At 40.1% G+C, this 18706-nt stretch overlaps 1 protein-coding gene across 1 annotated transcript in view; it reads right to left on the bottom strand.

Annotated features, from left to right (window-relative positions):
- Positions 1–17589, bottom strand: part of LOC104928575 (CMP-N-acetylneuraminate-beta-galactosamide-alpha-2,3-sialyltransferase 1) — a 56481-nt gene extending 38892 nt beyond the window's left edge. Inside the window, exon 1 of the mRNA XM_010742883.3 lies at positions 17208–17589. The gene's annotated coding sequence lies outside the window, so the exon portion shown is untranslated. The remainder of the gene's footprint in view (positions 1–17207) is intronic.
- Positions 17590–18706: the final 1117 nt, after the last annotated feature.

Here is an 18706-nt window from a genome sequence, read left to right on the forward strand (position 1 = left end):
TGTTTATGTAAATGTAAAACAGAAAAAAAAATGACAATCCAACTCCCAACTGACCACTTCTTGCGCAACTTGTTTGTCTCACAACCGCAGCACTAAGAAAGACAATAACAGGCTGATCTCTTCCATGTTTGTGTCGTCTTTGGTAGAATGAAGAAAAATCTGAAACACCCAAAGATCCATTTCTCCAAATTTGCGACATGGAAGCTGAAATTTGAAAAGATAACAAAATAATACATGTGCATGTGTGACCTTATAGAAAAGCAGCTTTATGTCACTACTAGAGGTAAAAAAAACTCTACAGGGTACCTTTAACCATTATACCCTATTTTGACTCATGTCATTGCAAAGCTGAAGCTAAGGAGATTTGATAACAGAAGCAAAAGAAGTCAAACTTGTGGAGCATATGTAATAAGAGCCTCCTGTTTCACACCGACTCGTTTTAATGAAAACATATCCTACATTCAAAACTGTCAAATCTAAAAGGAGTGACACTTCCACACACATTCTGACGATGAAGACATCTTGACTACAGATAAAGAAACATCAGCAAAGAGATTTGCCAGCGAGCCACTTATACAGTGATATCTCTGCCTCCTCGTTTCACCCAACTTTCTTGAAACCCACACTGTGCTCAGAGAGAGAGAGAGAAAGTACGTTGCATAAATGTCAAACCAAAAAGTCAAAAATAATGTATTTCATTCTGTAGCACAAGAAAATGTGCAAACAGAACACTTTTTATGGCTGAGCTATGGGAAGTTACAGGATACATTTGATTTCTCCAGAGCTGATTTTTTCTTTTTTGGCAGACACATCTCTCACAGAATTGGGAATATGGACAGCGCCGACGCCTAAAAGGCCAGACATCTAAATGTTGTATGTGTTAAAGAGCACCATGTGTGTCTTTTTTACGCATTTCTGCCTTTCTCTTAAAAAAGCAAATGTCCCGTTACTTTGACTAACAAAATTATTCATGACGAACAGAGAGTATGTTCATGTCATATTTAAACGTATCCTTTTTATAAACGCCCTGGATTCTCTGTTCTCGTCCTTTAAAATTTTCAAAGTGCTCAGTGTAAGTGGGAGAACCTCGTGATGATGCTGTGTGCTTTCTACTCAAAGAAAATTCCCGAATTGTTTTATTACTCTGTCATTTTCTTTGCATTGAAACAACTCTTCTAGCTGTCAGGCTGTTCTGCATTGTGTGCTGATTAAAGCCGACAATGCTGCTGTTAATGAATGTGAAATTTAATGAATCGCATGAATATTTATACTGTGTTAATAATAATCTGCATTGTTAGTAATAATAATGATGAGCAGACAATGTGAGTGGCTTTAAATGTCAATCAAAATTCACTAATCAATACCACCTGTAAACGGTCACATTTCAAATCACGATAAAGTAATGTAGAAGCCGACAAACGAGCAAATAAATCACCTGTGTCTATTATTTATCAGCAGTATTAACAAAAAATACTGCAAGCACATCTGCAATGACTGCAAAATACTGCAATTTCTCGGTCTTATCAAAGGATAATTAAGCACATTCAAAGAGTATTTGCTCTGCTCTAATCCAGAAAATGCACCACAATCTGCAGACATGTCATCACACACCTTGGATCAGCTGTAATTTAGCTGTAGCAGCAGCAGCGGTGGCGGCGGCGGCGGCATAGAAATGGTCTGATAGAATAGTTGTGATGGCAACACAAGAAAAAGATACAATCTGAAGTTGAACACAAAAAGAAACGTCTCTCACATTCATCATTATTAGCAACAACTGAACAACTGGAGTCCAATTAACACAACAGAGCATAAGAATGTCTTAGAGAAAAAAACATGAGTGCCCCCCAACCAATCCCATTTTCTTTCTGTGTATCCAACGTGTTGCCCTCATGTACCCATCTACAGCGCACACAGCTGACTACACATGACAGCTTTATTACATTTTCCTTCAGCCCCAGAAATCAAACAATATCCCAGAGAATACGACCTGGCCGCAGGTTTGCTGAGGGTCGGTTAGTTTGTTGTCTTTATTAACCACAAAGTCATGTAAGAAAAACAAGTTTTAAAAACTAGATTTGACTACCTTCTGAGGCCATTAGCAATATCGATTAATGAGTTCATTTTCACATTAACGTATAACATCCAAAATCATGTTTTACAGTCGTTTTACAGCTCCTAGTGGCTCTGTGTGGCTGTACGTTGGCACAGCTTGGAGGTGAATGCTAATGTCAGTATGCAAACACGCCCCCAGTACTAAAATGCTCATGCTCATGGTCTCAGATCAGTTCGTTAGAATGCTAAAATCACCTAATTAGCACTAAACCCAAAGCACAGCTGAGGCTGATGGGAATGCCATTCAGTTTGATAAACCAAAGTATTGGACAGATGTTGACCATTCAACGGCGCTGCATGAAAAGTCAAGGGATAACGTCATCCCATAGTTATAGACAAGACACTTCACACAATACCACAAATGTCAACCTGCTGGTGGCACTACTAGAGGAAAAGTCAGGGGGTCACCCAAGTCATTGGGCTTTATCCTCAACCTTTATGTGGAGATATTTCACTTGAAGACTGAAAACTTGGATCTCTCGGTAGCACTAGAGGAAAAGTCAGGGAATCATCCTCTTGAGACCATGAATGCTTGGACCAAATGTCACTGAAATCCGGCTCATAGTCGTTGAGATATTTCAGTCTGGATTAAACCAACCGACTGACACTGTCATCCAAAGCGCTACAGCTGCTAACACGGCTAAAAATACACATGCCAGCTCTCTCTGGTGAACAAACTATGACACAGTGTCTAAATGTCTTAAATCATTTTGGTATTTATGATAGTTAGTTCATGTTAGTTATCACACACACATTAATACCATTTGATGCATTGGCCTAGCCAGTTTTTGGACACTGACTTAATATTATGCAGAGGGTTTAATTCTCAGCTTAAGACTTGGGTTTGGGGTACATTTACTTAGCATCCTGTCCTCTAGATAAATGTAGATCACAGGGTGGGTGGCTGTCTTTGTTTTGATTTTGATTCGTCACCGTGTGCTGCGCCTGCAGGGGGTGCTATTTAACATAAATCTTACATAATCTACCTTTGAGCTGAAAAGAGGAATTTCTAGGGGATTTCTTTGAGCAACAAAACATCAACTCGGAGTGCAGGTCTTATCCTCTGGAGAAGACAGTTTTAATATTTAGAAGGAAATGTATTTTCACATTTTCTGTCAGCAATCTCTGTCTGGCATGCTGTACCTTCCTGGAGCTCGTATATCCTGCGTAAACGTATCCCTCAGTGTACTCTAAATAAGTAGGCTGCTTTTAGGGTGCTTCAAAGGTTTTTTTTTTGAAGGGAGGGGGGGCGGCTGTGAAGTTTCCAACCCTGTGAGGTTGCTTTCCATTTTTTTTTTGAAGAACAGTTTGCCTCTCTGCTTACCTTTCCACTCACATTAACTTTTAACACAGCTCCAAAAGGTGTCCAAAACACTGTTTAAATCTATATTCTACTGCAGCCCAAGCTTCACGTGTCGATGTACAAGCAACCTCATATAAAAGTTTGCCCCCCCCTATGTGTTTTAAACCCTTGTCAGATGTCCTTTCCTCATGAAATATTAAACAAGCTGATGTATGATCTGGTGTCACATTATGAATCAGTCTGAAAAGGTGAGAAACCAGATTCTGCAGATAAAACGTCCTTGTCAATACGACTGCCAACGCTTCACTGCAGCCAGGCACATCCCACAACACTGATCAGTAACTAGTCATGGGAAACAGGGAGCCTTTGACAGACTTTGATAATGATACAATATTTGTGATCATGCCTCACGCGTGTGAAAATGCAGGGTCAAAACAGCAGTGTGCCTTTAACGATTGCTTTGCTGTCGACGGCGACGGGAATATTTGAGCGACTCTGACAGATGTAAACACCCTTCATTAGTTATACAGTCGGAGTTAATGAGAACATCTAGAAGCACTTCATTGTTTTTGGTCATGTAAATGAATCAATTAGCATCAGCGCGATTTTAGCTTTTCCACGTTGAGCTTTAAATCAGAAGATGAAGAGGCTGAATCTTGATTAATGTCTCCTGCTCTTGCCTCAATATCCGCCCTCTCCGTGTTGATTAGACTGATTACTGATCACTTGATATGTATGTTTTTAATTGTGCAATTACAGCATCTAAAGCCTGGCAGACAGAGATGGTATGATTTTAATCATGGACCAGTTTCGTGATATTTTTTTATGAACTCACCACAATCACAACAATGAAATGTGCGTGTATCTCAAACCTGATATATCTTATTTGTCTGTGCCCTGGAGCTCTGTGTCCAAAAAAACACATCCGTGAGCCAGACACAGCAGTTTATTTTAAATCTGTCCCCCACACATATATACAGTATATATTTATAGTATGTCTAGCTGTTTTAGGAAGTGAAGTCTGAACCCTTTCGGATTAAAAAAATGATGGACACTAAACACAAAAACTGATTTTGTCCATCGCCCATTCGACAAAAGTGTTGTCAGGAAAGAGAAGCGCCTGGATACTTTGAGCAATTTTACTTTAAATGGAAAGCAAGAAGAAGAAAAACAAGACGACGCCTGAAAGATGCTGGACAGATGAAGACAATGTGTTCTGTTCTGTAGCGGCGTTCTGGTTTATTTGTATCACAGCAGTCTCAGCTAAGACTACAGTCTGCCACAACATGTAAAATGTCAAATCAAACAACATTCAAACAAGCTCACTATAGTTTATATAACACACGGCCAGATGAAGTTAAGTATAAATGATCTTTATGTACAACTAAATTGCATATGCAAATATTCTATGCCACCTGGATTCATTAAATTAAATTAAATTTTAAATATGCAGTGCCAAATCATAACAGAAGTTATCCCATGGCACTTTCCATATAGAGGACTACAGTGTGCTCTTTATAATATTATTCACATAGACGCAACAATTCCTGATTCCTTTTTTCTATAAAAAAATAATGAGGAAATGTATGTTGCAAGGTGAATTCACCAGAAAAAGTTATATTAGGTTTCTGCCAAAATATCCCATCTTACCTCCGCATTAAAACTTTGTTATTAATGCTTAGTCATTGCCAGCAGTTAGGTAAGGTTAGGGAAAGATCATGGTCTGATTCAATACATTGCAGTAGCTCTTCATTCAACTGGACAAACGTTGCCTTGAACATAATCATAACTGTCGTGCACCGAGGTGGCAGGTGCACAGCGCGCACAGACTCACAGGACACTACAATCCAAACAAACAAAAGCAATAAGAGCAAGTAATACACCGAGCATGTCAAACAAAGCAGAACGGAAATTTAAACACAACCCTGCAGCTCAAAGACAGGACCGAAAAACAAGTGTGGCTCTGTCTGCTCGGTTTGTCTTAAAGAGGTTGCTTTATGTTTGTCATATTTAAAGGAACAAAGTGAAAGACTTCGTCTGTGACCAGAAACTTTAGTCTGCATTCATCCAACAAATTAAGACATTTTGCCGACGTCTTATGAAAAAAGTCTATATCTAATGTTGTCATATGATGGACAATAGAACAAAAACATTTTATTTTCAACCTCTCCCAGATCACACACTTTCTATCCTCCACTAGAGTCGAGTGGACGCATCCAGTTTCCACCGCCAGAGGCAAGATACCACATTTCAAGTCAGCACAAACTCTGTAGGTTAAAGGTGACATAGTGCTCTGGATGATAAATACCCTTAATCAGACTGTACATACTTAACTTTGGTTCACGCAAAACTTCTGCTGACACAACATCATTTCCTATGAAGACTGGATGAATAATTTCCCAATGATGACTGCGTGATACGGTTGAAAAAATAAATTCAATTCAAGGTCAAGAAAGAACTCTGACGCTCGTATTGCGTGTTGTTTTAGGGTTGTTTTGATTGTAATCAGAAATTTAAGAGCCAATCACAGTAAAGCAGTTAATCAAATGTGAGGATTTTAAGACTTAAAGGAGAGGAAAGGTGCTGATTGATGAGCAGATGTGTATTTATTTATCTGCAATCACTATGCTTCTCAGATTTACTCCACTGATACTGTGACAGAATTAATAAATGACTCTTTTATCATTCAGTAAGCCCCATACATCCTCTATATGTCGATACAGGACTGATCCAATCAATATCAATATATTCACTGTCACTGTTATTATTATACATCATGAAACAGCAACTCGCCCTCGGGTCATGTTAAATCTTTCATGAGGGGGAGACTGCACAGTCAGGGAAAGCTCGACTGGCTGGTGATTTTCATTTTACTTACTTCCATCACATTCACTCCGGTGTATAACTACAAAATATTAAATCTCCACTTTTGATGCACTCGGGAGACAATGGGAGCAATAAAATAAGTTAATTCCAATTTGTAGAGAGCGAAGTGAAAGCCACTGGAGATAAGGAAAAACTCAATAATGGTGGTATTATCCTTTAGGCTGATTACTAGTCCCTATGAAATGTCTAGGTCGAATCTGACAAAAAGATCGTGTGTGTTTACTCGGATGATGAGAAAGTTATAGGTGAGATCCAACAGTGAAGAAACTTTCTTTTTCTTTTCCAAGGACTCGGGTCATTTGATTTACTGGAGGTGAGGATTTGTCTGTTTCATTTCCGTCGCTCTGTGTTCTTTTTCCGCAACTCGGGCTTTGATAAGCAGCATCAGTGACACACACAAATTTAGCTGTTTGATCAATGAAAATGAAAGCCACACAGTTTGAAAGCCACACAGGCACTAGTTTGTGCTTCCATTTGTAAATGAGATGGAGTCTGTCACACTGTGAAACTCGGTGGGTGAGACCAGCAGCGGCAACAGTGTATCAAAGGGAGAGGAACACAGCTGCAGATTCAACTCTTCGTCCTGACTGTTTACTGCATATTTGCATGTCAATTTTTACATGTTCATGTTTTTGAACTTTTAAATTAAAATAATGAAAGTGCTTGATTGACAATTTCTGCCACAGAAATTGAGATCCAGTAGTACTTTACATCACAGCGTGTAAATTACTATCATTTTATCTACTTTATAGAGAACAGACATAATTCTTACTGGTACCAGTGCAAATATGTAAATATACGGAAGGAAGAAAGTTGTACCATTGTAATTTTGTTTTGTATAATTTGTCAAATAAAATACCTGGAAGGTTTCTGGTTCGAACCTCGGCTAGGGCCTTTCTGTGTGGAGTTTGCATATTCTCCATCTCTTCCTCACCTCTCCAGATACTCTTGCTTCCTCCCACAGTTCAAAGACATGCACTTAACAGGTTAGTTGGTGACTCAAAATCGGGCCATCGGTGTGAATGTGAGTGTGAGTGTGCCCTGTGATGAACCGGCAATTTGTTCAGGTTGTACCCCGCCTATCGCCCAAAGTCAGCTGGGATAGGCTCCAACCCCATCGTGACCGCCCAAAGTCAGCTGGGATAGGCTCCAACCCCATCGTGACCCCGATGAGGATAAGCGGTTACAGATAATGGATGGCTGGATGAATTATCCTGTGTAGTATGTGATTATCCTGTGAGCCCCAGATTCACAGCATGTCAATACTTTTTTGTAATTTCACTAATTGCAAACTTGTCAGAGAATTTGCATCAATAAAGTCTAATATAAGCTGAATCCTTGTGCTGGATGGTTTGCACTGAGGGATCCAGCGTCAATATTGAATCAATTACAGTCTACTTACGGGGAGCAAATTCCTAAACTAATACTACACTACCTTGTAGTAATTTTATTAACAGCTTAATTGTGTATTCATAGCATTTTGTAAAACAAAAAAATAATACTAAGACATGGAACCAGTGTAACGATGGAATAATTGAGTCCCCACAACATTTTTCTTACATTTACTGACAGAATGAGTGTTGCATAAACAGAGCCAAGACGAAATGGAGCAGAGGGGAGCCTCTTAATAAAATATGTTATTACACAGCTTCGTTCAATACTAGATTCTGATTGGTCAATATCGACGTCCTACAGTCGGTCATTTCTGTATCGCAGGTCGTTGCCATGGACGCAGTTCTGATCGTAGATCCTGGAGGACCACAGCAAACACAATAAAATTATTTCTAAATCAATACTTTGTGTCAGATTATCGATTCCTCTGGTAAGTAGTGGAGTAATAAGCAGGGTAATCTACAAACAGCTGGCCATTTATGCTAAATAAAGTCCCACAGGGTGATGAAGGAGCCTGACAAGTCAGGGTTTATTTCTCAACAATGACCAGCTCACTGTATATTATTCCTGACATAAAATATACTTAATATAAGCCTGTTTTCTTTTCTCTTTAAAATTAGGTAAAGTGAGGTAAACAAATGGACATATTTGAGAAATTATAGACCTTCGAAATTATCTAACCAACACTAGATTATTGTATACAATCAAGTTTGGTGTATACATATATCTAGCCAAGTCTTCATGCTTTGTTCCCCAGTAACCTCATCCCAGTGCCCCAGTTATAATTAATTCTGAATATAAATTGACAGTATTTTTGAGCCATTTTTCCACAGTGACTATATGATTGTACCACATAATGAAACAGTAGGTACCCGATAGTGAAAAACATATTAACAGGTTTATCTTAATCTTCCAGGAAACCCATATCGAATGTAATCTCTCTATCTGTCACCGTCTCTTCTTTCCTTTTACCTCCATTCTTTACTGATGTTTAATCATAAGATTTGGTCCTGAATACTTTAATTAAAACTACAGCTTCACACATATTAAATGTGTTATTATTTCAAAGGCTGAGATTAAAATAGGGACATAAAAAGAACACAGCCTGAGACATAATAAAAACTATAATCACAGATGGGAGGTAATACAGCAGCAGGATCTCGCCAAGATCAGGAGGTTCCTCTGAGATGAATGTGCAGAAAGAAGCTCATCGGGGGGAAGCAAAGAGGCCAGGAGCAATATTATCGGTATGTACTGTGTGCGCTGGTGTCTTCCCGCTCCATGGATATAAGAGCTCATTTGCATGTTTGCAAGGTTTCTGGGCTGTGCGGTCAGGTGGCAAGACAGACACCACTTTCCCCTAAAAATAACATCCAGTTCATCTTAATTATGCAAGAAGATGAACTCAGAACGATGTGAAAAGGCATCCTAGGGTTGAGCAAAACTGAACTTTTTTTGGCCTTAATTCAGAAGACAATATTGTGATTTCTTTTTATGCATGATAGTACTAGTTCTTCTAATAAATTCAAGGACAGCCTGTATTTGTGTAGTCTACATGGTGTTAAATAAGATACAGCAAGCCTGGCTCCATCCAGAGGTATAAAAATCCGCCTACCAGCACCTGTTTGTTCAGAAACCGAAGTGTAAAAAGGACATGGTAAGGTTTTATGGCATGTTATGTGTCAGACTGTTTCTTTTCCTTTCCAGACAACAGCCAAGAGATTCTTTTTTGTTGCTTTACCACCCCACGTAATTAACAATAATTAACAATAGCTACTGTACAGGTGTCAGTTGTCACTATATATACAATCGAATGTTGTTTAAAAGTTTCATGTTGGCGAGAGACCCAATTAAAAGTGCGATTTGAAAATTGCACTCTTGCTGTTTTAAAAAAATAATCCAGATTTGGAAACAGCCCCTGGGCTTATTTTGTTCCATAAAGTTACTGTTGGTTTGACACCACATATTTTAAACACAATAAAAATAAAAAAAAAGAATAAATGTTAAACAAGGACACACAATGTCACAAACACCAATCACTCTGCACAGTTCAGCAGCCTTGCAAAGAGGAGCTAAGTGAATGACCCTGGTTAGACATTTCAACGACCCCGTAGGACACAGCTATGGAAAAGTGAATAAATGGTTGAGCAAGCTAAAAAAACGATTACATGCAGAGCTACGGGTAGATATTCTAAAAAGAGCATGCATTGATTTAGGGGGTAAATAAACTCCAGTCACCAGTGATCAATCAATGAAGGTAAATGACACTGGTATTCTTCAAGTGTGTTGGTGCTACATCATTCTACAAAGGTGGACAGGAGCTGTGGTAAGAACAGAGGAAGGGGAAGATAAATGGCTAGAAATACCAAGATATTTTGGGGTGAAAATCTGCTGCCCTCTGGAACAAAAACACAGAGCGCCAGTCAAAGAAGAATTCAATCTTTCAACATGACAGAAAACCAAAGCCCGCCGAGTAATCAACCACCAGCTGAGACAAAAGGAAGATCTCTATCCCGGACTTTTACATTAGTACAAACTCTGCGGATTGATTCAAGAAGAAGTGTGCATGTCTAAAGGAAAGGAATGGGGGACAGAAATCCGACATTCAGATGGTAGAAACTCATTGAAAAGGGTCATGGTTGTTACCAAAGCAATAAGTGCAAGGTGTCCACTATTACATAACCAGGAGTTTTCGTTCTCCATTTTTATAACATTGTCAGAAATTAGCCGCCTTTCATTTTTTCACCCTTTACTCGTTACTTAGGTAAATGAAAATGGAAAAAAAGTTTGATTTAATAGCTTTTCATTTTAGCCTTCGAGGCTTTTAAAAACTAGAAAATTAGACAGAGCCTGTAGACTTCTGATATGGTGTATCCACACAGAAGTCAGCCAGATGTACTTCCAACAATGATTACAGAATTACTGAAGACAGTAATTATTCATAACCATTACAGCAAGCCAGCAAGCACGTGTGTGGTGCTCTGATGAAGACCTCCGTCCATTCTGATGTGTTTCAAAGACTTCCTTTGGAAATTTAGGCAGAGTAACCAACTAGACGGAAGAAAATAATACAGTAATTTGACTGTTTTAAGTAGTTCATCCGATCTCAATATGAACAACTGCCTCAATGTCATTTATACGATATATGTAGAGGTATAGGTTCAACATTTTGGTAGCGAAACAAGCAAATCAGTCTCATTTGTGTGTGAACTCACTCACAACATACTATTTATATCTCCAGACTCTTCTATTCCCGGATGTCTTTTAGCTTGTATATATTGTATATACATATTTTTATTTTTATCTTTATTTGTATTTATTTTTATTCTTTATTTTTATTTCATATTTTATTTTATATATATGTTTACATCTTCACTTATATCTTGTATTTTATATTTCATGTTTAGTGCTGTTTGGACAGAGAGAAACGTAATTTCAATTCTCTGTATGTCTTGTACATATTGCAGTATTGACAATAAAGCCAACTTGAACTTGAACTTGAACTTGAACTCTTGATTACATGACTAGATGTATGTGAAAGGTATCTCTGGTGGTGAAAAGAGGATTATAACTGCAGTTCCCCTCAGCACCATTAAGTGTTTTGGGATTTTTCAGTTAATTATTTTGGTTTGATCGCCCACAACTTTGGCTATTTTTGGGTTCACCCTCATCAGCATTGTTTTCAGCCCCAGCAGGTAGCTCTAAAAATGGCCATATGCTATCTGCCTAGCATCAAATGACAAATGTTATCAAATAGCTGGTGGAGCAGTGGAGCATTCAGAGCCAGATATTTCTCTCAGGAGCTGGTTTAATCCAACAGAGAACTGTTCTCACAACTGCCACCAGAAACATGACTCCACATGAATGCCATATCAACTTCATTATGTGATAATACAACCAATTTTGTGTTTTGGTATCATTCCGATACCCCCAATCTCTTTGTCAATACAGGACGTGGTTAGTCTAGCTTGGCATAAAGACTGGAGAGAGGGTGAAACAGCTAGCCAGACTCTGTCTCGAGAAAATAAAGCACATCTGGCAACAAGCTATAAAAATGTCAATTTGTGTTTTTGTGCGGAGTAATGTTTCAGAACAATTTCAGCTGTATCTATCTGTGCAGTGTCTCCAGCTGTACGGCAATCATTGTGCAAAGGTTTTGGATTTGGTCTTAGTACAGGCATGATGGTGCCAAACCTGGCAACTACTATGCCAATAAAACTTTAGGAAGCTGCCCAACTTAAAAACAGGTTCAGCATGTAACTCTGTCTTTGTCACTGTTATATTTTGGTTACAAACACAAAAGACACAACTTGGCAGTTTCATAGTCAGTTTAAAGCTGTTGACATTTTCTTTTCACTTTGGACTACCTGTGTCCTCCTGCTTCCAATCTTTATGCTGAATTAAGTTGAGCTAAATTTAAACATTCCCTAACTCCAGCTTTGTACTATCGATCTTCTCATCTCTCAAATAAGCAGTTCCGGAAATGTTATATTATTCTTTTGACTGGTAAGTGGATTTCTATGTCTAAGCTTCAACAAATCTACAGGAATGCACAGCTGAAAGCTACATTGTTAATACCTCACTTTTAAAAAAGAAAACACTTTCATTGAAGCATTAAAAGCCTCTTCCTTTTCACCACTCCTGCTTATCTCATTATGTCTCTAAATCTGAAATTTGGCTTGTCTCAGGTATTCTAAGTGTCCCAGGCAGTTAAACAAAGAGGAGTATTTACATTTCTCCCGCTCATTATTCCTGAAATGACCTCCAGAGCAAAATTAAGCTACACACTGTGGGTCCAGTCAAGGAGAAGTCCTTTTCACAGAACAGAGCTGCTGTTTCTCATAGTATGTTTAATTAATGAACTGTTATTAATGACGGTAGCAGTGAAGCATTAGTGGAAGTAATGATTCTACTGTCAGTAATTATAGCAGTGATAGGCCTGTTTATTATAATTAGTCTGTTATGAGGCAGTGAACTACTATTTTTGTTATTCACTTTTATATTGTCTATTAATCTTTATTTCTTTAATTGTCATTTGCAACTTATTTATTGTTGCTGCTGCTGCTGCTGCTGTATTCCTGGTTTAACACGAGCTGCACAGTATATATGGAAAATGACTCATTTTCTCTTGGGTAATGTATTGCGTATGTATACTGTATATGTAGGTAGAAATCAGGCAACATACGCTGCCAGAGCCCTAGGCCTATACACAACAGTTTCCAGGAAAAATAAACTACAACAAATCACACAGATCCAGATCATCCTCTGCTCTGCTGTACCACGTTAACACATTTTGCCTAAGGCTGCTAAACACAACACAGTTACAAAGCGTTTTTTTTTTAAGCACTTCTCTCTGCTTATACCCAACAAGGCATTGTACATTTTCAAATTCCCATTGTGATCAGAGAACAAAAGGAAGCCACATTTGGGAATTAGAGTCAACTTTCGATGCCGGAGCGCCAAGACAATACAGCCCTATTGACTTTGTGATGTGAAAAAACAAAAGGTCTTTTGTACTTCAGAGCACAGAGATGCAAGGCACATTTTATCGCTTTGTTTGAGTCACACGCAGGACACACCTGTCTAGTCTTTTGAAAGGACCAAACATTAAGATTCACATGGTTTTGGACAAGTTAGTCCAGATTTATGAGGGTCATGGGTGATTTTTTGTTTTTTTTCTTTCTCCCACTGCCAAGGCACAACACAACTCTCGTTCATGTGCACATAAAGGAATCTCATACTAATCAGGTTACTCTGTGAGAACCTGGTGTGAGTTTCCACTTCATTGTGAAAAGCAGCTGCACTATCTCCAGATGAAATCGCTGCCTTTTCTCCACAGTTTCCCCGTTCAGTGTTATTACCGCGCTGACTTAATGCGGATTCTGTTTTTAAAGTGGAAATCTTTCGCTTGAATCGATTTTTAAGATTCATCCTTCTCCATGAATACCAAACTTAGCTCACATGATTGTCCAAATCATCCTTGATTTACCTGGTGGTGAAACAAACAGGTGGTGAAACAAACACTAAAAGCCTTTTGGATACAAGCTTTGTTCATTTTCCTGGATTAAACTGATTCTTTTTTCTTTTTTTCTGCCACAAAACACAGGTAAACAAACATGCACGGACTGTGTGCTGCCACATCACATCCCCTGTGGTATTAGAAATCTGAAACAAAGCGATGTGATGTATGATGCTGTGTGTATCAAAAGAATCCACTAATTCTCTGAACCTTTTTTTTTTTAGGGTGCCAGCTTCAAAAGGCTTGTTTAGCTACGTACCATGAAATAACCTTTCACTGCCGTTATGCAGCTCCGCCATTTTAGCAAAAGTTGGCAGGCAACGGTGTCTTTTCTTCTATTTTTCCTAACACACCCCCACCAACCTTTTACTGCCTGTCTTCTTTTAAGAGGCCATACCCACATAATGCCAAAGCCCGACGGTTCTGCTAGGAGCACCTGGTGAGTTAAAGGCTAGGCCAGGTGGCGCACAGCTTTGACTGCCAATTAGAGCGGTGACCATGTGAGAGCTGCCCGAGATAACTTCTAATTAACAATGGACCTCCGAGGCATAACAATTAGCCTTTCCTTCGAATAAACCCACAGAAAAAGGATGCATGTCAAGCCCACTCACTAAAATCCCCTTTTCTCTTTTTGGTTGCCAAATAATACCCTACTGAGGACAAGCAAAGCAACAAAAAAAAACATGAAGAAGTAACACTAATCCCGAGCCAAAGCCTTGTCGAGTTAGAGCTTATAAGATTGCGCACATATTGTATAGGCGAGTCTCTATTTGTGCTAAGAATGATGGTATTTCTCCTGACAAGGTCAGAGACGCTTGCAGGCCTGTCAACACGACTATGAGGAGAATAGAAAGGTACAGAAAACGCTTTACATTGACGATGACGCTTGGGAAAACCGTGCTGGATGGAGCGATGCAACGAGCTCAGCTTTACAGATTGTACCAGGGAACGATGAGGACGGCGGAGGGAGGGGGGGCAATTTGTGGAGAAGCGGCTCAGTTTGACAACAAAGTGATGAAAGTCAAGGATGGTGCATGTGTCTATCAAAATGTGGAGAAAATAAAAAAAAGAGTAAAACTCCTTGTGATATGGAGATGTGCGGTTATGCGGATGAGCTGGCCATCAGAAGGAAGACAACATCTGCTGCACAGTACAGTATGCTTTTACATAATGCACCAGCTGTGGGTTCCCCCTCTCGTCTGCCTCTCCAAAGGCACCTGCCAATAAGCATTATCAGACAGGCAGTCACAGATAAAAAGCCACACAGTAATTTGACAAGCCTAATTGCGGGAGTGATGTGTAGCCTCGACGTCGCCTGATTGCACCCGGGAAAGATTAAGACAGCAATCACAGGATGGCTTTCTTTGTCGTCGTGTTCGAATTGTCATTTCGCATTCATCCGCGATAACCCCACAAGTGTGGGCACGACGCAGCACAAAGTCATTCGGAAAATGCACGCACTGAGTAGAAAGCCGTGTGTTCTCCACGTGTGTTCAGAGTAAGAAGTGTGCTCATGCTTGGGGAGAAAAAAACAAAAAAACAACAAATGGTGCTGAGGTGTTCCTTGGAAAATAGCCAGGACTGTTAAGTGGAAACAGAGGGCAAATCAGAAAGCCAAGAAGAAGCCCAAGGGGAATACTGTGAAGGAAAGAGACTGTCTGTGACTGAGCTGAGAGGCCTGAACAGAAGACACTAACTATTAGTGAAATATACTTGTACATGTTGCAGACACATGCAGACCACCACCTGAGGGACTGGAAACATTTTTGCTCGGTCCCAGACCTTGTTGGAAAGCCGCTTACTTAAAGGGTTTGATTGGGTCTGCGGTGAGCCACGGGGATTCCTCTGTCTGGAGCTGGGAGTCTGGATTCCAGCGTTGAATAACTGATTACAATAAAACCCCCCTGACTTAACTTCAGCCTTCACGCCACGGCAGCTAAAGACTAGAGGATCTACCTCGCAGGAAAGATCTGAAAACTGGAGGTTGGATCATTAGAGAAACTTGCAGGAACTTCCGAGTGAGACGTTAGGCACCCTCGTGGAAACGCTATATGTTTCTGTTCAGCGTGACACGCTTTGAAGTGGAAACGGCAGCACAACTGCGACTGCGGTTTCATCAGACTTTTTTTTTTTTCTCTTTTCTTTCCTTGCAGCATGTCTTCATCTGGCTGGCAGCTGGTGAGGTTTGCCATGATTCACAGTGACTCATTGCTTTCTTCCATCCTCTATTGTTTAAAAAAAATGAGCCCACAAAGGACCTTCCTTTCAAAAGAATCACACAGATCTTTTAAATTACAACGTATATGCAGATGGGAGAGCCTGCACCGAAGACTGACTGAAGTGCATATTATCAGGATGGTACACATTTTTCCCTCAAAATAGCTCCTCTGTCTTTTATAGTGTAACAAATGGCAATTGCTTATGGCAACTACAATTTCCTGATGTAATTGGGTTCCCTGATAATGGATGCCACCAAAGCACCCAATCTCCATCTCTGCCACCCTCCTCTCTAAATACTGCAGCGCTTAGTCCCCCCCCAAGGTCACGCCATCCAATCTGATTGGAGACGTGATGAGGAAGCGGCTGCTGAGCTAATCTATTCTTCTTGCTTATTATTTATAATGGCTAGGCGAGGTTTCAGTGGAAAATTAACCGGCCCGCGCCGCAGACACCTTCATTAGCAAATGAGGTGACATCTCATACAAAATACCCAACAGAGGGGGGATCATTTCAGAACTCATAACCTATAATCCCGGTGTTTACTCACACTGACTGTGATGGACGTTCACAACAAATTCAAATGATTTCTGTAAGATGGACAGTTGCTGTTTTTACTTAATGAAACTGCTTCCAGGACACCCAGACAAACACACACCTACAGTAACGTGCCCGGCACTGATATCTTCCACCGTTCTCTGCACATCTGCTGTATATTCAACAGTTGCTCGAGCCTGGTTCCACAGCACAGTGGATGGTATATAGTCTTTTTGAAGTGAGAAAGCGGAGCAGCCAGCCACCCCCCCTCCACCCACCCACCCACCGAATCTAAGGGCAGGAAATCAAAAACAGTCCTCACAAGGGAAGAAGTTGCTTTTTCTCAAAGCATTATGAAAACATTAGAGAATGAAACCTGAAAAGCAGGGGTATTAATTATGACATTAAACACAAGCACATCAATAAAATCTGCAAATTTAAACATGAATGTTTAACACAGACAAGCTGCTGCTTTCTATGACACATCCAAGTATTAATATTTATGTTTTTTTTTTTTTTTTTTGCAGAAGAAAGTTAAAGTGCAACACCTGGTCAGCGGCTCTTGGAATACTTTAAAATCCTTCATGCGCGCTGCTTCATCCAAAGGCACTGAGATTTAAAAGAAACTAATTAGACGCATAAGGTGAAACTAGTCCCTCTTTGTAGATTTAAAAAGACGCATAAGGTGAAACTAGTCCCTCTTTGTAGATTTAAAAGCATGCGTTGAGCACCGATACTCACTTAAAAGTCAGAGACGGGCTGCGAGTGAAGTCCCGTTATTTCTGCGCGGTGTGGCAGCAGCAGCAGCTTCGCGGAGAAGGAAAAAGGCGAGCGAATCAGCCTCGGTCACAGCTTGCAGGGTCCAATTTAAGGGGAAAACAAGCTCCAAACTGGCAACCTCACACCGTTGGTACCCTCCACTCCCGCCCCTCCTCTCTCTCCTTTTCTGTTTTGGATTGTGAAAACACCGGGAGGAGGTTTTACTCTCCTCCTGGAGCACGCACATCCGTGCGTTTCTGCTTGGAGGAGGAGGAGGAGGAGGATGGATGGATGGATGGAGAGTTTCTCGCGTTCCCCGTTACTCGCTCTCCCAGGCAATGAGAGGCATGCATTTTAATTCCTGTGCGCTGCTGACCATGAGGGGCACAACACAGCTCACGCCCCTCAGCATCCTCACACTCTCACATCAGTTTTTTTTTTAGTATTATTTTATGCATGCGTGGCCAGGTCCTGCTGTTTAGCCTTCAGCTTATTGCTGCAGGAATGAACAGTCAGCTTTATATGGACTAATAAACAATCCATCTGCATATATGGAGCTTTATGCAGCTTAATATCTTACACTTCTGTTTCTGGTCTTATATTATTAAACACACATAATAAGCGACTTAATGAGCTTTGATTGATACATGTAATATTCTACATGCCCCCTATAATATTCCTATGTTATTGTAAGCTGATTCATAAAATATTTGTAGACTTCTACATTGTCTGCAGCTCGTTTGCATACGGAATATTATATCAGAGGTGGACAGCAGTGAGTCCAAAGTTTACTCCATTACAGCCTGTTGGTCAGATTTATGCCTTTGGCTAAGTTGACTGTCTATATTTTGACCCCTCAGGGCTGCTGAAAAGCATTTGTGTAAGATATGGCAACATTTGTAATAAATCCCCAGCATAAAGGAGATTTATTTAATAAGTCTGTAACTTATTCATTCTATCAGCAATCCAAAATGCTGTGAAATGCCTGAAAGAGTTTGAAATGTCTTTGTTGTGAGAGCGAGTGTAAAGACATGCATTATCCCCGTGTCCTTACAAAGCTGCGGATGCTATTGAAGTTAAAGAAAAGAAAGGTGATTTACAGCTGCAGCTTCAAAAAAGCAAACCAACCTGCAGCTAAAGATTTGTGCACACAGAAACAAAGATGTTAGTAATATAAATAAGTTAGTTGAAACAAGTAAGTTGAAAGAATGTGCATGGGTTGCTTAACCAAGGGCCAGACTGTATCTTGCATCAGTGTTGCTTTGCATTGCAGCCATGACGTGCACACAAACACACACACACACACACACACACACATTTTTGCAGCACGCCCTCAGGCCCCCCCGCACCCCAGAGGTCCCTGAAAGCCACTGTTTGCATGCAGATAGGTTCATCATTTGATAGAACATTTCCCCTCTTGTTGAGATTTGCATGCTGTCTTAGGTTCAACAGATGGGTGGGCACTTGGCTGGATGGGGACC

This window comes from Larimichthys crocea, chromosome XIII (genome assembly GCF_000972845.2).
Source record: "Larimichthys crocea isolate SSNF chromosome XIII, L_crocea_2.0, whole genome shotgun sequence".
NCBI classification, from domain to species: Eukaryota; Metazoa; Chordata; class Actinopteri; family Sciaenidae; genus Larimichthys; species Larimichthys crocea.